This window comes from Acromyrmex echinatior, chromosome 2 (genome assembly GCF_024713525.1).
Source record: "Acromyrmex echinatior isolate Ae372 chromosome 2, ASM2471352v2, whole genome shotgun sequence".
NCBI classification, from domain to species: Eukaryota; Metazoa; Arthropoda; class Insecta; order Hymenoptera; family Formicidae; genus Acromyrmex; species Acromyrmex echinatior.
In genome coordinates this window covers 9,655,764-9,671,903 of record NC_141853.1, presented here as the reverse complement: position 1 = coordinate 9,671,903, position 16,140 = coordinate 9,655,764, and the positions used below count along the sequence as shown (strand labels likewise).

General features: G+C 37.7%; 1 protein-coding gene across 1 annotated transcript in view; it reads left to right on the top strand.

Annotated features, from left to right (window-relative positions):
- The window catches only part of ft (cadherin-related tumor suppressor fat), a 111,715-nt gene that overhangs the window by 7,670 nt on the left and 87,905 nt on the right, over positions 1 to 16,140 (top strand). The window lies entirely within an intron of this gene.

Below are 16,140 nucleotides of genomic sequence, written 5' to 3'. Positions count from 1 at the left end.
TGATGTATCAGACATGGAAGGGAATTTTATTAAATCGGATGTGTATACGGACACGAGTAATTTCTGAACAAGTTGCTAAAATCCATTTCCTTAAACATTAATGTTATTGACAAGAAACATAAGTATTACAATTATCAATTATATACGCCGACTTTTAATATTTATTTAAATATTCTTTATCTGTTATATAATTTGTTACTTAATTGTCTTATAAAAAAAAGTAATAATAATTTATAATTTAATTTTTGAGATGCAGTTTTCTTTAAGCTCTGATTCGTATAGAAAAAGTAGACAATAGGGAGAAAATTTGTAATACAAAAATGACTTTTAATAAATTTTGATCCACATATCACACTCAAGGATAGTTAATAATTAATAGTTACAAGAACTTTGATACGATATTATTATTGAAAAAATTACAACTTGTGGGAGCGAGATTTCACTATTAACCTTATCTCTATTCATCTTTTCTTTTGACGCTATTTCCATGTTCATTAATTTCTCCTTCTCACTCTCGATGACATAATAATTAGAGCGGCAACGTATGTGCGCCGCATGTCTTTCAGACAAGCGATAATTCGACTGACTGAGAATTGTGTTACGTAACAATACATTTAATGTAATTAAAGCCGACGATAGAGTGATACACAGAGAGATAAAAGGAATGAGAGAGAGAGAGAGAGAAAGGGAGGGAGAGAGAGAGAAGTGACGAAGGGAGCAAGGAAAAGAAAAATCTTTGGAGATGAGAAGCGATGGATGGAAGGACAACACGCGCACGGGGAAAAGGATGTGCTCCTCTCGATAGCGAGAGAAAGAGGAGGTAGAGAAGGAGGTGAAGAAAGAGGAGAAGAAGTGGACAAGGTGGAGGAAGAGAGGGAGGAGGGGGATCGTGAATACGAACGGTTTACAGCCGGTTCAGTGCTGCATAAATAGGGCTTAGGACCCGGGACGTTTTCTCAAATTACAGGGCGCGTTTCAAATTTATACGAAAGCACCACACCGCGCCGCCACCGCCACCGCTACCACCGTCGCCGTCTGGTCTCGTTTTATTAGAACGAAGCATATCCTAATTAATTCGAGCTTTTTTACTCTGCACTTGTACAGGGTGTCTCACAATTTGCAATCTTGTCTTTATAGTGATAGAATTTTAAAGCAATTTGGTTATTCTTTATCGATGATGTCGAGTATATTAATACTTTGAGGAAAACGGCTGAATGACAGAACTGTGTATCTCGTTTTTAAAAATAATTTTAATGATAAAAATTCAAATTTTTATCAACATCTTAAATGATATCAAAATAAGATTACATTTTTCTATTAATCTATCAGTTTATTACAGGAATTTATTAAGGTACTTCTTTTATCAATTAAATGATTTTTAACATATTTTGTAATAAATTTTTTATCCTTAAATCTTGAAGAGGAATCTTTGAAACTTTGATTAAATCTTTTCCTTACAACCTTCAATTTAAATTTATTGATCTCATTCTTCTGCTATTTAAATTTTCGTAAAGCTGGATTTGGAGGAAGCTGTGGACTTAAGGATTAACCGCAAGCAAAACTATTCTATTCTGTTTTACTTTGCGTAAGGGATTATCTAGAAAATTGGGAATCTTTCGAAATCGATATTCACGTGGTACCGATATTCCATTCGCGCTCCTGCCACATCTTGGGATTGGAGGGCAGAGAAACGGTGGATGGCGAGAGACGAGGAAGAAGAGACGGTTGTAACGTAACGGGAGAGAAAGAGAAAGCGAAAGAGAGAGCGGGAGAGGAATAAACGACAAGATGAACCGCGTGCCAGGAAATCAACTCGGATTCGAGTTCAGGCCTCTGGCTCTCTCTTTCTCTTTCTTTCTCCTCTCTCTCTCTCTCTCTTTCTTTCTCCCGGTAGTTCGAAGACTTGAGAAAAACTTGATCTCGGATGAGCGAGCGCAGCCCTTACCTTTGCGCTCGCGCGAGCGCCGGGGCCTTAGGACCGCTGAGAAGCGCACAGTCGGTCCCATCTCTACCCCCGGTGTGCGTCAATGCCGCTTTATTTCTGAAGATCCTTTCCTCTGTCCCTCCCCCCCTCCCTCCATTTCTTTCAAGCCGCCTACCGTCGCCCTTGGCTTCTCTTCGTCTTCGTCTACACGTTTATATCTCTCTCTTCTTCTTAAATTTAATCTTTTATTTGGTAATGTTGCTTTCGAGAAACATGATTCTTTTATATTGTACTTCATGTACCGCCTTTTGCTATTACGGTGAAATTCCAATTGATGTTGCTGTCAAGGTAACAAACAAAGAGTTGGTTTCTCTTAGCTTGAAAAAAGTTTATAGAGGTCAGCTACAGAAAAATTGAATAAATATAAAGGATTACTAATATTTTCTTCGAATTCCATTTAAATAGACATCAAGTTTCAGTTTGAGATTATGTTTTTAACTGCAATTGAAAAGATGTCTTTCAGATTTCGTCCTAATCAAATAAAATCATAAATAAAACAAACTGACACTGATTTATATAACAATTACTGATTTATGAAAATCAATAAAAAAAATTGAATTTTTGATAAAGACTTTTTTTCTCGAAAAATGGTATTATTTTAGTAATTTGTATTAATAAAAAAAACATCATCTCTTTAATATTACTGATTATTTATATGAATTATGATTCCAATGCTTCTAAAAACTCGGTCTCAATATATATGTAATAATGTAACGAATAGCATCTCTCTTTCTTTTTCTGTCTCTATTTCTCTCCCTTTCCTCTCACCGTATCTTTTTCTCCTCCCACTTTCACCATTCGCTACGGGATCCACGACTCTTCGGGAATCGCCGACTCTGCAGTTCGGACGTTTTTGTTTCGCTTTCGGGGCTCGTTCTTTTCTGCTCTCGCGCATCATCCACCGTCTTCGTAGCCTCCCCGGGGCCGTCCGAGGGCCCGGGTCCCTCTCTCGGGCTACTTCTCCCCCGCGCTCTCTTACGGGCCAAAACTGTCCTCTTTTTCGTCGCACGGACGGCATCATCGGGCTTCGTCCACGTCGACAGCTTTTTGTCCCGGTCCCCGAAGATCACGGCGGGGTTGTGAAGGCGGCATACGGAGTCATACCGACGAAACACTCAAGCAACGCCCTTTGTCTAACCCTTTGTGCAACGGCATTTCTATCTGCGAAGGCCGCGCTTCCCACGAAGCGTGACTTCAATTATCGCGCAATGGGGTTCGCGTCTGGGTCCAGAGACGTACGGCGAAGTATATATCCCGCGATGCCGCTGCGCCGATGACTTCAACGCACGTGTGTTCAGCGTTCGTGCCTCGAGTCCCCTGTAACGCAATAATTTTCTGCTCACGCTGGATACTCGACTTCGAGATCCATTAAATATACAGGGTGTTCCGGAATTCTACCAGATGTTCTTCTAATCTCTCTCGCCAATTTAGTAACCATTTTTACCTTTTGTCTTCATTTTTACACGTTTAACGTTGCTGCATCTTTAAAAATACAAATAAAAAGTCACAAATTAAAATTTTACGAATGGACAAAAACCATTTGAAATGAACTTAAATTCTGTCGAATATTATATTGTCATTATTTTGTCTATCCTAAAGTTTATCGTATATTCTTTGTCTTTAATATTATTTAAAAATTACAGATATTACGATATTCTTGTTGAACAAATGAATCGGACCAAAGAACCTACAGTGAGACCACCTACAAGAATTTCTAAAATATTTACGAAAAGAAAAATAACATTGTTATTTTTTTATAACTTCTCGAAACCGTTAGACAATCACGATGTGTCATAGCTATATTAGTTTAGAATCAGTTAGGAAGTTAGTTGAAGTTACGACGTACTATCACGCGTTTGTTCTCGCGTTTGTGCCCGAATGAGAACGTCGACAAGAAGTAAGTGGCACGTCATTTAATTTAAGGAAGTGGCTGCGAACGTGATGTTAACGTATGTCACGAAGGTGTGAGATTCGAATCGTTAACCCACACGTCCGTCCTCGCCAGCCATGGGTGGGTTCCGCGCGAAATGTAGGCGTGATACTCATTTTTCCAGCCGATAAATTTATCTACAGACGGGACGGAACGAACGAACATAATGTCGGCGCTAACGTACGCGCGCGAGAGCGGGAGCGTCTAATAATAGCCGGCAATAATTACGTCGACCGTCGTGATTAATAATGCACGGTTAAACACGTTAAACCCCGCAATTAACTCTTTCTATTTCGCGGTCTCGCGCGATCGCTTCAATGTGTTTGCAGATTATTTGTTATAAGTTACATCGCGAAAGCGATGCGAAGGTATAAACTACCCCTGTACGACTGTCCATAAAATGACAGTTTACACGATTTAAAAGTCTCAATTAAGAATTTCTTCCATATTGAAAGCTGCTGACGGAAACAGAAGCGAGATCGAATTGAGCTCAATTAAATAAAGAGAGAGAGAGAGAGATTGAGATTAAAATAAAATATATTAAACTTTTATCGACATGATGTCAAGTAAGGAAGTTTTAATTCGTTTTAATGATTCTCGATAATTTTTCTTAACGTCGACGCACTCTTCAGTAATATCTCAATAATATTTTATAAGTGACGTATTTTCTTTTTATACTTCTCCCTTTTTACTATTAACCTAGTTTTCTTTATTTTTTATAAGAACAAAAGATGTATAAAATAAAAAGAGATTTCGATAAACATATTTTGATAAAACCAGGTCTTGTTAACATTGTCAGGAAAATTGATCGGTCGCGTTTGTTCGTTATATTTTTTACGATAACTATCTGTCTGTACAACTAACTCTCTTTCTCTCTCCTCTCTCTCTCTCTCTCTCTCTCTCTCTTTCTTTCGATTCACTTTATCACTATGTATCAATATCGAGATATAATCAGACGTTTGTGGCATGCGACATTTAAACTGGACTCGAAATCTCGCTCGTTAGTTAAATATTACGATCGTCATTTAATATTTCTGTATCCTGATCGCGGATGGAAAAAATCAATCTCTTTCCCTTTCTCTCTTCCCTTGCTATCATTCGATTATGAACAAGAGATACGGTATGTCCATTATAAAAAAAAAAGAAAAGAGAAAAAAAGAAGCGTTCGCGAATTTGCAATTTCTACTTAATTATTTAGGACGTTTTTACTGGTAATTAATTATACTCAGATATGATCTCATATCTGTATCTGCTCGCGGTCGCGACTTTTCGGTGCCGCCTCTCACGTATTAGCAAACCATCAGCTACTAATTCAACCAGTTGATGTCTCGATCATCCGTCATCTCCATTTTAATTTGAGTACGTGTGACCTTCTCACGGTAAACGGCCAAAAAGTAAATGATAAAGCGTACGAAACTGTTGAATCGTCATTTATTATAATTTCTTGTCAGTGGTAGTTTTCAACATCTGCTAGAACAGACATATTTTAATTTCTGTCTCTATACGTTGTCGTTTTTTGGAAAAGAGGAAGAATTAATTAAAACTTCATTTTCACCGTTTAAGCGATTTTAAAATCTAATTTAAGCGATTGTAAAATTTTTAACAAGTCGGGAATAGCCTTTTTATTTAATGCCGTCAATCAATGAAGCCTTAAATACATCCTAGATGATACTTTTGCACATAAAACTTACGAGAATAAAAATATTTTACTTTCAATAAATATATAGTTATAATTTCATATGTTAAAGTTTCATGAGCGTTATATAATAGCTTCAAGTTTTCTATGAAGAATGATATAAAGAAGGATATTAAGTTAGCAGACTTGCATCCCTGAAACTTCAAGAAATTTAAAAACAGATTTGAGCTCGTCGGTGATATGATTGTACGACTTCCCGTCTACTTTCGTCGCCAGTATTCTAGTTCTTATCGCCGTTACTTGTTCCGTTGTCGGTCCCGCACAGAGAATAGCAGCGTTCGGTCATCTATCTGTTAATGAACCCACCCAGCGGCGGGTTTTATGACGTGGATTACAGAGAAAACGAACAAATTTCCGATGATACATTTATACAGTGCGCGCACGCTGCGCTCGATCCGACTCACGACGGCTGGGATAAAGAAAGAAACGCGGGAGAGATGGCATCTTTAATGCTACGCTAATCTTCTACTCTTGCTCATCATCATCATCCACCGCCGCCGCCGCCGCCGCCGCCGCCGCCGCCACCGCCGTCGCCCTCTGTCCGTCTGTCCGTCTGTCTCGTCGCGCTGTTGTTCGCCCGCTCGTAATCACAATCGTCATCCCGCTCATTTTTCAACGTCTTCTTTAGAAGGGCACAGCAAGAAAAAGAATCGGGACTGGACAGGCCAGGGAAGGAGAGAAATCGAAGGGCGTGAAGTATAGCGCGCGTGGAAACGCGTGCTTCTTGGCTGCTTATCACCGGAGTGATAAGCCGAGTTGGAATTTGTCTCGATTTACAGAAAATTTTAAGAAATTCGAAACAAGAAAATGATAAATAAATTACGTTCAGTATGATGGATGATACGTATAAGTTTAAGAAACGAGTTATAGATTTTATAAATCCAATAAAAACGCAAAATGTTTCATTAATATCTATTCTCATAGAAATTTAATGTTAATGCTAACCAATTAATCACTTAGGTATGTTTAGTATTAAAAGTATTATAATGTTGTTAACATTATCTACTTTTAGTACTAAAAATGAGCAATTAAATGGCTAGTATTGGATGTTATTTGCCTGTAGTACTTGTTAATGTTGGTATACGTTAGCCATGTCTGGAGCTGCCTTTCGATAAAGGGGTGGGAAAATATTCGCGAATGTTCAAATGATATCAGTTGAGCAAATGTAGTCAGCGACATGACACGAGGAATTCGTACATTATAGAAGTTAGCAGCAACATTGCAACGTTTCTGTGTTACTGCTGAAACGTATCATAGTTACTGGAATAATTTGTGTTATGTGTGGGGTATATCGTAGAAAAAAAGATGGTTGTCTTTTTAGAGAACGGCGAAGCAGTTATGATACAACATCGACAACGTCTAATATCTCGTGATACCGGACTCGATCGTCGAGGAACGCAGATCTTAACGTCGATAGATTTTTCAAGGCCGACATTTTTGACGGATTCGACGGCCGGGTTTCGCGACGGCGCGTATGGCTGAAATATTATTCCCGCTCCGGGCCGGACCGGATCGGGCTGGGATTGTCGCCGTAGAAGTACTCGCAGCGGGACGCAACAGCGACTTCGAGATTCGTCTATTGAAATCATACGAGGCGTCCGCCACGCCGGGCGCACAAAAAGGACGAAATTCCAGAACCGCATACCGTTTCTCCACGGACCATCGTTCGAGGGGAATATCTCCCTGAGATCTTTCGCTCTCTTTCTCTGTCTCCTTCTGTGTCTTTCTCTTTTTCTCTCTATCCTTCTCTTTTTCTCCCGCTGGCTCTCTCAAAGGACCTCCACTTCTACTGCCACTCAGCTCATCTGAAAACGCGCGGGTACCGCGCGGTACATTGTATTGCCCATAATCTCTACCTGCTTGTTCCTCTCCCTTGGACACTTCGATGCAAACACTCACCCGCGCTTCTCAGCCAAGGTACAAGCGAGACACCTCACTAATTCGTCGGTGATCTGACGAATCCCACAATTATAACCGGCGATGGAGAATCCTTTGCTGATCTGTGTTACATTTATAAATATATCTCTTTATAGCATCAGTCTCTCTCTCTCTCTCTCTCTCTCTCTCTCTGTTTCCTTCTGTCACTGGAACATTTATATATTTGCTGCTACATGTAGTAATTCATAGTTTTTAATTAATGACATATGGATACGTATAAATAAAAAAAAGAAATATATAAAATGAAAAATGGGAATTATATAAATACGAAACATAAAGAAAAATCAGTTTTGCGTTTATTGTTGTGGTGTTGCGATTATTCTACGTGAAAAGAATATACATTTGCCGTTTAAAAGTTTCAACACATTTTCCGTTTATGGAAATTTTGTAATATAAAGAATAAAATATAAATACAGTTTGCATGTATTATATTCTTTAATTTATTGTTACATATTTTCATTAAAATTAAAAAAAGAATTATTTTTATTAAATATTTTTTTTTAATATTTTACTTTTCAAAGCCTAATCTCCTTGGATAATAAAAACCAAATTCTTAGTATTCTGATGATAAGTTCTTCAAGTATGTGTGCTTAATAAAAAACTTGCGTGTAATTTGATGCTTAATTTCTGCGAGAATATCGTTCACAATGTTTATTAGTGTCCAATACAAAATTTGAAATTGATATTTTTTGAATTACCTGATATTCATTTATTAAAAAAATTTACTCACAATTTCCATTTATAATTACTTTTTAATTCTCGACTACATTGAATATTTTCGTAATAAAAAATAAGAGAGTATATCATACATCATATTCCACATAATTTCATATTTTATATATGAAAAATGGAATTGTTAGCAAAAAACTAAGACGTGCTGAAACGCCTGAAACTCTTGAACGATGAAGTAATCTAAATGATAAGTAATCTAAAAATGATAGAAAACTATTATGATGAACAAGAAACTAATATTCTAATAATCTAAATTGTTTCAGGCTAAGATAAAAAATATTTAAATGCATATTATATAATTTGTTGACATTTATTACATGTAATATTACGTTGCATTACGCGTTTCACAAGAACGCTTCGTGTGCTGCAGGTCCCTATTATTCAAATCGCAAACCCGACATGAAATCCAAAGTGCCCATCTGTCACAGTCGTGCGTGCGATATGATAGATATTTGAATATTAATCTCCCCCGTTTTGGAATGCTGTTCCCGCGCGCGAAACTGTCAGATTTGTCAAATCACGTTTGCCCGTTTCTCGCATCTCTCCGCTGGAATTAATTTCCATAACCCGCGCGGCACGTCGGAGTTCGCCTCTTACGAAATCTTCGTCGGCGAGGAGTAGCATCTAATTGGCCGAGCGCCTCGCTTCTTCCTTCACGTAAACGGATTTTCGATTGCGCTCCTTAAATTCGCGCGGCTCGCAAAAAGCCGTGCCGTCTCTTTTCCTCTTTCATTCGCGACCACCTCATCGAGAAGATATACGCGCGGTAGAAGAAGCGATATCGGGGTAACCGCGAGCAACACAGCTCGGACATGTCGGCTGATTATTGCCAGACGCTAATGAGGGAAGCCGCAGACGTTACGTGCGCACATCCCAAATCGACGAGTAATGCGTGCCTTAATTAATTCGAAAACGGTACCGGCTATGTCACTGCGCCACGATGGCGGATGCTACGTGATCGTTTCCGCCGGTATTTCGAGAATATCGCTGTTATCGCGGTGTACGCTATTACAACGTTAATAATTATAATAGGTCTTGTAGTATCTGCTACGATATTTACGTTCGAATTAAGAAAGAAAAATCGGTAATTTTTATTGTGTTAAAAAGTTAGAAAAAGAAAATGCTGAATGAGTCAATGATGGGAAAGAAGAGAGTCAATGTCGTTTCCTTATGGACTGTTTTGTGATTAGCTGTGATATTATGTCGCAATGTAATTGTATTAATTTATTAATTCGTTGGATAAACGACATTGATTGAGCGTTATTAAACATCTTCTACTTATTTATTATTTATTAGATATATTATTTATTATTATATATAAATAAATTATAAACATATAATAATAGAAGATAATGTCATTTGTTTCCTTAAATAAGAGTTATTGCCAGAATAAAATATTAATAAATAAAAATTCTTGCAATTATAAGCTACAATGTCGAGATAATCCCTGATAGAATATCTGATTCGACAAAAATAAGATACATGTTCTTTTTAAAATGTAGTATTGCTATTTTTTACAGTACGGCGGTAGGTAGTTGTGTCTCAAGAGATTTTTTATTTTTTAGCGAATATGAAAGAATGATTTACGACGTCTGAAGCTACACTTCCAATTCACGAATTTCCGATACAATCTCTTTTTTCGTGACTGCGTCTTTTTGTAGTTAATTCCGTGGCTGTTTCCCTATATTCATTGTGTTTGTAATTTCTACCTGCTTGTCCATCTCGATCGAAGATTTGATACGAACACACCCATTATTGTACGGATACAGATTTTGTATCGATGGTCCAGGTATCGGATATTTTCTAACAAGAGGGCAGTCCTTAATCCTGGTTTGTACGGTGCTAGATTTCGCAGCTAAAGCCCATTCACCATTGATTTCTACACTTTAAGCGAAAATGTCTTGAGTCAGGACTCGTGCAGTCTTGTGAATGATTGGGTTTATTTTGTGGAAAAGATCATTCAATTGATATACGTTGAAAAGCTGAAGATTGACCATTCAAGGAATTTTAAAGTTTAGAATTTTTAAATCCCAAGTTCAGAGTTTTAAAGTTTCAAGTTAACGTTCTAAAACTTGAAACATCCAAAATTCTATACAACTTTTGGTCACTTAAAATCGTGGAATCTGATAATTTATCCGTTCAAAATTTCAAAGTATTCGTAAGATTAGTGCTCAGAATCGGAAGCTATTTTAAAGGAATGAGGAGCAAATTTGAAGATTCGAAGAATTCTAAATTAAAAAGTGCCGAAAGATCGAAATTTCTGAGGATACGAGGTGACGTCGTTACAAGCCAACTTGGGAATCACTCATTACGCCACTATGACCAGCGAACAAGTTTTTACGAGCAACCGCCAGATTACAAGGGAATAAGGCGATCTGAAGCGAAACAGTTCTGACTTACATCTGTATCCTTATGTGATTTAAGGAATCGTGGCCGAGTGGTCGGTGGTCGCGTATCGCCGAAAAATTCTGGATTACGGACATTATTCAATTAAGAGCTTGTTGTGCTTTTCAAAACGTTATTTGGATGGTGATCTCGCCTTTCCTTTTTCTTTCTGAAAATTAGCAAATGAGTCCTCCGGCGACGAGAGGATACATTTTGCAGAAACGTTTAACCACGTACATTTGCTGAGCTCCATTTATTTGCGCAAGGAAGTACTTTTTTCCTCTGTAGCAGCAAAAAATTAAAATGTAGAGGCTAATAAATGAGTCATTTTTCGAGAAAATGATTCGTACACACTATTAAGTTTATAATGTCGAATTATACTCAACTTGAGTTATTTTTAATCATTTCTACAAGTCGCCACTGCTCTTACACTGCTAGTACGTCATTAATTGAATTAAAAATGCATTAAATTTAATTTTTATTATTTACTGATGTAAGTGTTACGTTAATATAGACAATTCACATTTGAAAACACATAGAAATTAATTGACACTTAACAGAGAATCTTGTCAAACTCTAAGTATCAGAAATATGAATGTAATGATCGTATATTTAATAGAAAGATATAAATATACATTTAAAAAAATTAGATAAAAATTTATACATAATCGTAACAATAACGCCGCAATTGAGAACAGTTCTGTACCAATAAATGGAAACGTTCCGATCAATTAATTCACCCTAACGTCATTTTAGTTCCAGTTCATTGTTGTCTGTCGTCACGTCGTCGATTTCGCTAAATCAACTTTAATTACCTAGCCGGATCGACGGATGAAACGCACCGGTTCGTACGCGACGACAATGATTCCGGGGATGCTCTCTTAAACGGTGCGGTGGAAAGAATGATTCCCCGAAGCCGGTATCTTTTCATAATCAGGCGACCTTCGCATAGTGATCATTCCTGGGAACTATGTCCTCGGTAAAATACTACTTGGCTGGTCCTCCGCTTTTTATCGCAGTTGGCTCAGAAGCGCGCGCTCGCTAATGACCGTCAGATACGGCGGTGCCCCGTCGTTTCGGGGAGAGGGGGAGGGAGGGGGAGGGGGGGGGGAGGAGGGAAGAGGAACCGAGCGGCACACGCATCCACCGATTTCGTCGTCGTGGAGTCTCCGGTACTCGCGACGAAGAAACTCGCGCAAACTCGTCCGATTATGCTCGACGTGCTCCTTTTGTCCCGATAAATCCGGACGAGACGCTTGAACAACGCCGCGCGATTATTCGCTAATTGTGAAAATTGTGCCCCGAGTCCGCGAGCATAAAGACCTAATCTCGCTTGGTACTAAGTACTTGGGAATTTACGATCGTCATGCCGCGATATATTATACATCCTCGGCGCATATTCAATTCTCGCGCGCAGCGCGGTAGTGAATTTACGAGCACGAAAACATTTATATGTACGCGATGTTCTTGCGTACGTAAAAGCGCGTTTATTGTAGAGATGTGCGATCTCTGGATCGATTTGCTAAAAATTGATTTTTCGAAAGCGATTTTTTACAAGATCGATTTAAAATAGTCCCTTTTATATTATAGTTTTATCAAGTTTTCGTAAAATGGATCGATTTAAATTCTATTGTCGTTTGGGAAGATTGATCTTTTGGAGATTGGAATTAACATCTCTAAAATTTCACATTAAAATTACATTTGTAATGATGAAAATATTTTTATCGTTGACTATGAAAATCTTGAGTTTTACTTATTTCGAGTGTACGATCTAGTTTCTAGTACTTTCCTCGCAGGTTACGAGATTCCAGCGTGTCGTGAGGTAACAACTTGATCCAATTACTTTGCGCAATTTGTTCTGAATAGATTATGTTAGAACGGTGGAAATTCATTCTCACGTAAGAATATATCATGTGATGTGAATTGAGATCTTCTAAACATTAAGGGGAAAATACAATACAATGTAGGAAGTTACTAAATTATTTCATATTCTAAAAGCTATTCCTGATCTGTAACTCAAGACGAATTTAGAATAGAATTCTATCTATAATTTTACCCGCACACAGAATATAAATATAATTGGAAAATCTTACGTTATAATTATAATATGATACCCGATTCAGGATCAAGTTATATATAAAACTTTGTTTCACAGAGATTCTTGTTGTGGATTATAAACATTAAAATGAGTTTAACATCGACATTAGTTTCAGCGTTGTGATTCGTATCTTCGGTGCAACCAGGTACAACTTCAACTCGACTTTTCACGGTTAGATGAATCTTAAAGCGGTATATCCGCGTGTCATAACCGCGCGATATTTTATTCTTTCGGCACGTTATCTTGCATAAAATTGATATATCATGAGACCCACACGAATATACCTCGCGTACGATCGTGATTATTTAATAAGCATGTGAAGGACGTGTTGTGAATCGGATTCAGTGATCGGCACCGCGTCAGCCGGTTTGCCGTGCTAGGATTTCACTCGGCTGCGAATCGCTTCTCACGTCCGAGCCTGTAATTAGTGGTTCGCAGATTGGTGCACGCGTCGTAAAGTGCCGATCCGAGGAAATAAAATCTTAACGTATCTTTCTTAACGCATTTTCCATAGAGGCAATTTCTGTTTCAGTAGCAACGATTGCGTCGTTACTTCCTTATTCCAGATTCGTCGATCAGGTAGCACTGCGATTTTATTATGGACTGAAATCATTTCGATCTCCGTTCTATATCCAAGTATATCTTGTTGCATTATATTTTTTTTTTTTTACATATTTTCAAATCCTGCTATTTATTCGTCTACCTTTTTATTTTACTCCTTTCATGCCAAGTAAGTGTTTACATTTTATAATCTTTTTTCCTAAGAAATATGTAAATAAATAGATATTGAAATAAATTTATTTCCGGCTTCGAGATTTCTAGCCGAGATAATATTTTTTGCAATAAGATTATTAGCAGTTTTTCAGATAATTATCAAATCAAGTAAAGTATCTAAGTTCTAGATACTTACTAGATGTTTATTAGCATAAAAACAAACCTATTAAAATTGCTTATCAATATTACTATTCTGGTTCTGTTTTTTGTTGGCGTTCCTAGATCGACGAATATTTCGGTGCGCAGAATCTAATTGTATAAATTCACACAAGAAATATTTAAACACTAAGATATATCTTGCTTTCGAATATATACTTTTCGTATTTAATTAAATTTATTTCATTTTTTGAAACTTCTTATGCGAAAAGATCACAAAATTTGTTTTTATACACACGCACACACACACACACACACACACACACTCACAATATTGTATATATATTCTTTTATATCTACCAGCAGGTAGCGATGCGATAAGGAAGGCGAAAAGAGACACGATCACGAGCATATGTGTAACGTAAAGTCAAATGATGCATGGCTCCCAGAGAGAGATTCGGTTTCAGATTTGGTTTGGGGTTCGGACCAAAGTTTTACCGACGATCACCGAACCGAGGTGCTTGATTTACATTTATTTAGGACCTAGACAAACACTTGGGACACAAGGAACACGAATCACTACACGTCTACCGTGCTCCCGAGCAGTTTCATCTGTCGAATTCCCCTTTCGCCTCCTCTACTTCCCCAATGCTGTAATCATGCTGTATTCTCCTCGGATACCATCTTTTCATCGTTGCAGACCGATTGCCGCGATTAATTCTGATTATAAATATACTGCGTCTGAAAATTGTAATATATTGACATGAGATTTAATCTGAAAATTACAATGAAAATTTTTTTAAAGAATTATTTCGTCATCGAATTATTATGTATCGAGATTAAAAGATAAATTAAATGTGTGCGAAACTCTTTTTATTTGTTTTTTGAGATCATTGTAAAGATGTTCAATATTAGTAAGTACTAGTTTTTCTTTGTATTTTCGAAAAAAATAAGGATATTCTTTGTACTTGTAGTTATTATAATTTTTTTTACGAATCATCTGTTCTATGATCGATGAAAAGTTCTAATTATTGAACAAATTCCGTAGAAAGAGAATAATATTTTCTGGAAGTTTTTTCGAAAAAATACACAATATTTTAATCCTTCAAAATATATAATCCCTTAAAAAATCGATTCAACACAATTTCTGAATCAAATTAGTCTTCTATTTCAGCCTGAAATTTATGTCTCGTTAATTTCTAAATAAATCAACCTAGGAATTGTGTATATTACTAGATTATAATTTATAATCCATTCTTATGTGTGTATATAATGCGCGTCTTTCTAAATAAACCAGAGACCGACTGATATTATTATCATGTACTGCTTATATTTTTTTATTACCATTAATTATTGCCAGCAAACTCTTGGATTTTTCAAAAAAGTTTTCCCAGCTATCTCGAATCCTTCTAACCGGTCATACACTATACACGACTCGATAGAATACGACATGCTCTTATCGCGCTTCTCACTCTCTCATGAGCACTCATCCGTCCGACGGTTTGTACGCCGCGCAGAGATGTCACCGTGAATTAGTGTTGGAACGATCGGATGGAGAAAGAAATGCGCGCCTGCCTTATGCGTGAGGAATGTAGACAGACAAGAAGGAAAAGGACGGCAAAGAGCATAGAAAGAGAGAGAGAGAGAGAGAGAGAGAGAGAGAGGAGAACAAAGTAGAAAAAGGGGGATAGAAAGAGAGAAAGAGAAGGAAGTTGCGTAAGAAGAAAAGTTGCGTATGAACAGAAGTAGAGAAAGAACAGGAGAACCGGAGAGATACATTCGAGACAGAGATGACTTAACGAGAGAGAAAGGAAGAAGGGCACCAAGGGCGAAAACAACAGAAAGGGTGGTAGTGCAATTGCGTTGTCCACAAGAGGGGAGAGAAGGGGTAGGAAAGAAAGGTGGAAGAGAAGAAAAACTGGGCACCGCCGACGGTGAGATTGACTAGGTCCGCGAGAGTGCAAAACTCTTCTGGTCTCCGCTTCGCTCTGCTCGAACGAAGACGCGAGGATGAAGGACGAAGGCGCGACGAAAGCACGACGAGACGATGCACGATCGAGAGGAGAGTAAGAGTGCTGGCGAGTCGAAATTCTCTTGTGTCGAGGACTCTCAAAAGCGAGAGTGCGAGAGGTAGACAGAGAAAGAAAAAAAGAAAGAGCGAGAGAGAGAGAGAGAGAGAGAAAGATGGCGGCAGAAAAGAGATCTTCGTTTGTCTCCCTCATTCGAACGTCTCGTTCATTCCTCTCTTTTTCCTAAGTCAACTGCCTCGACGGCACAGTTACTGGTTTTGTATCATCTCGCGAGCACGCCCTTCCTTGGATACACACGCTTTCTCTTTCCTTCTCCTTTTGTTTCTCTCTTCAAATCTGAACTTCGTATTAAAGTGTCATTTACTTTTTAATTATACATGTATGTATATGTACGGATCGTCGTGTTATAAATGTTTTATATTTAGTATTTTCTTGTTTTTCATATACCTGCATTAATGTAATTAAATTAAATGTTAT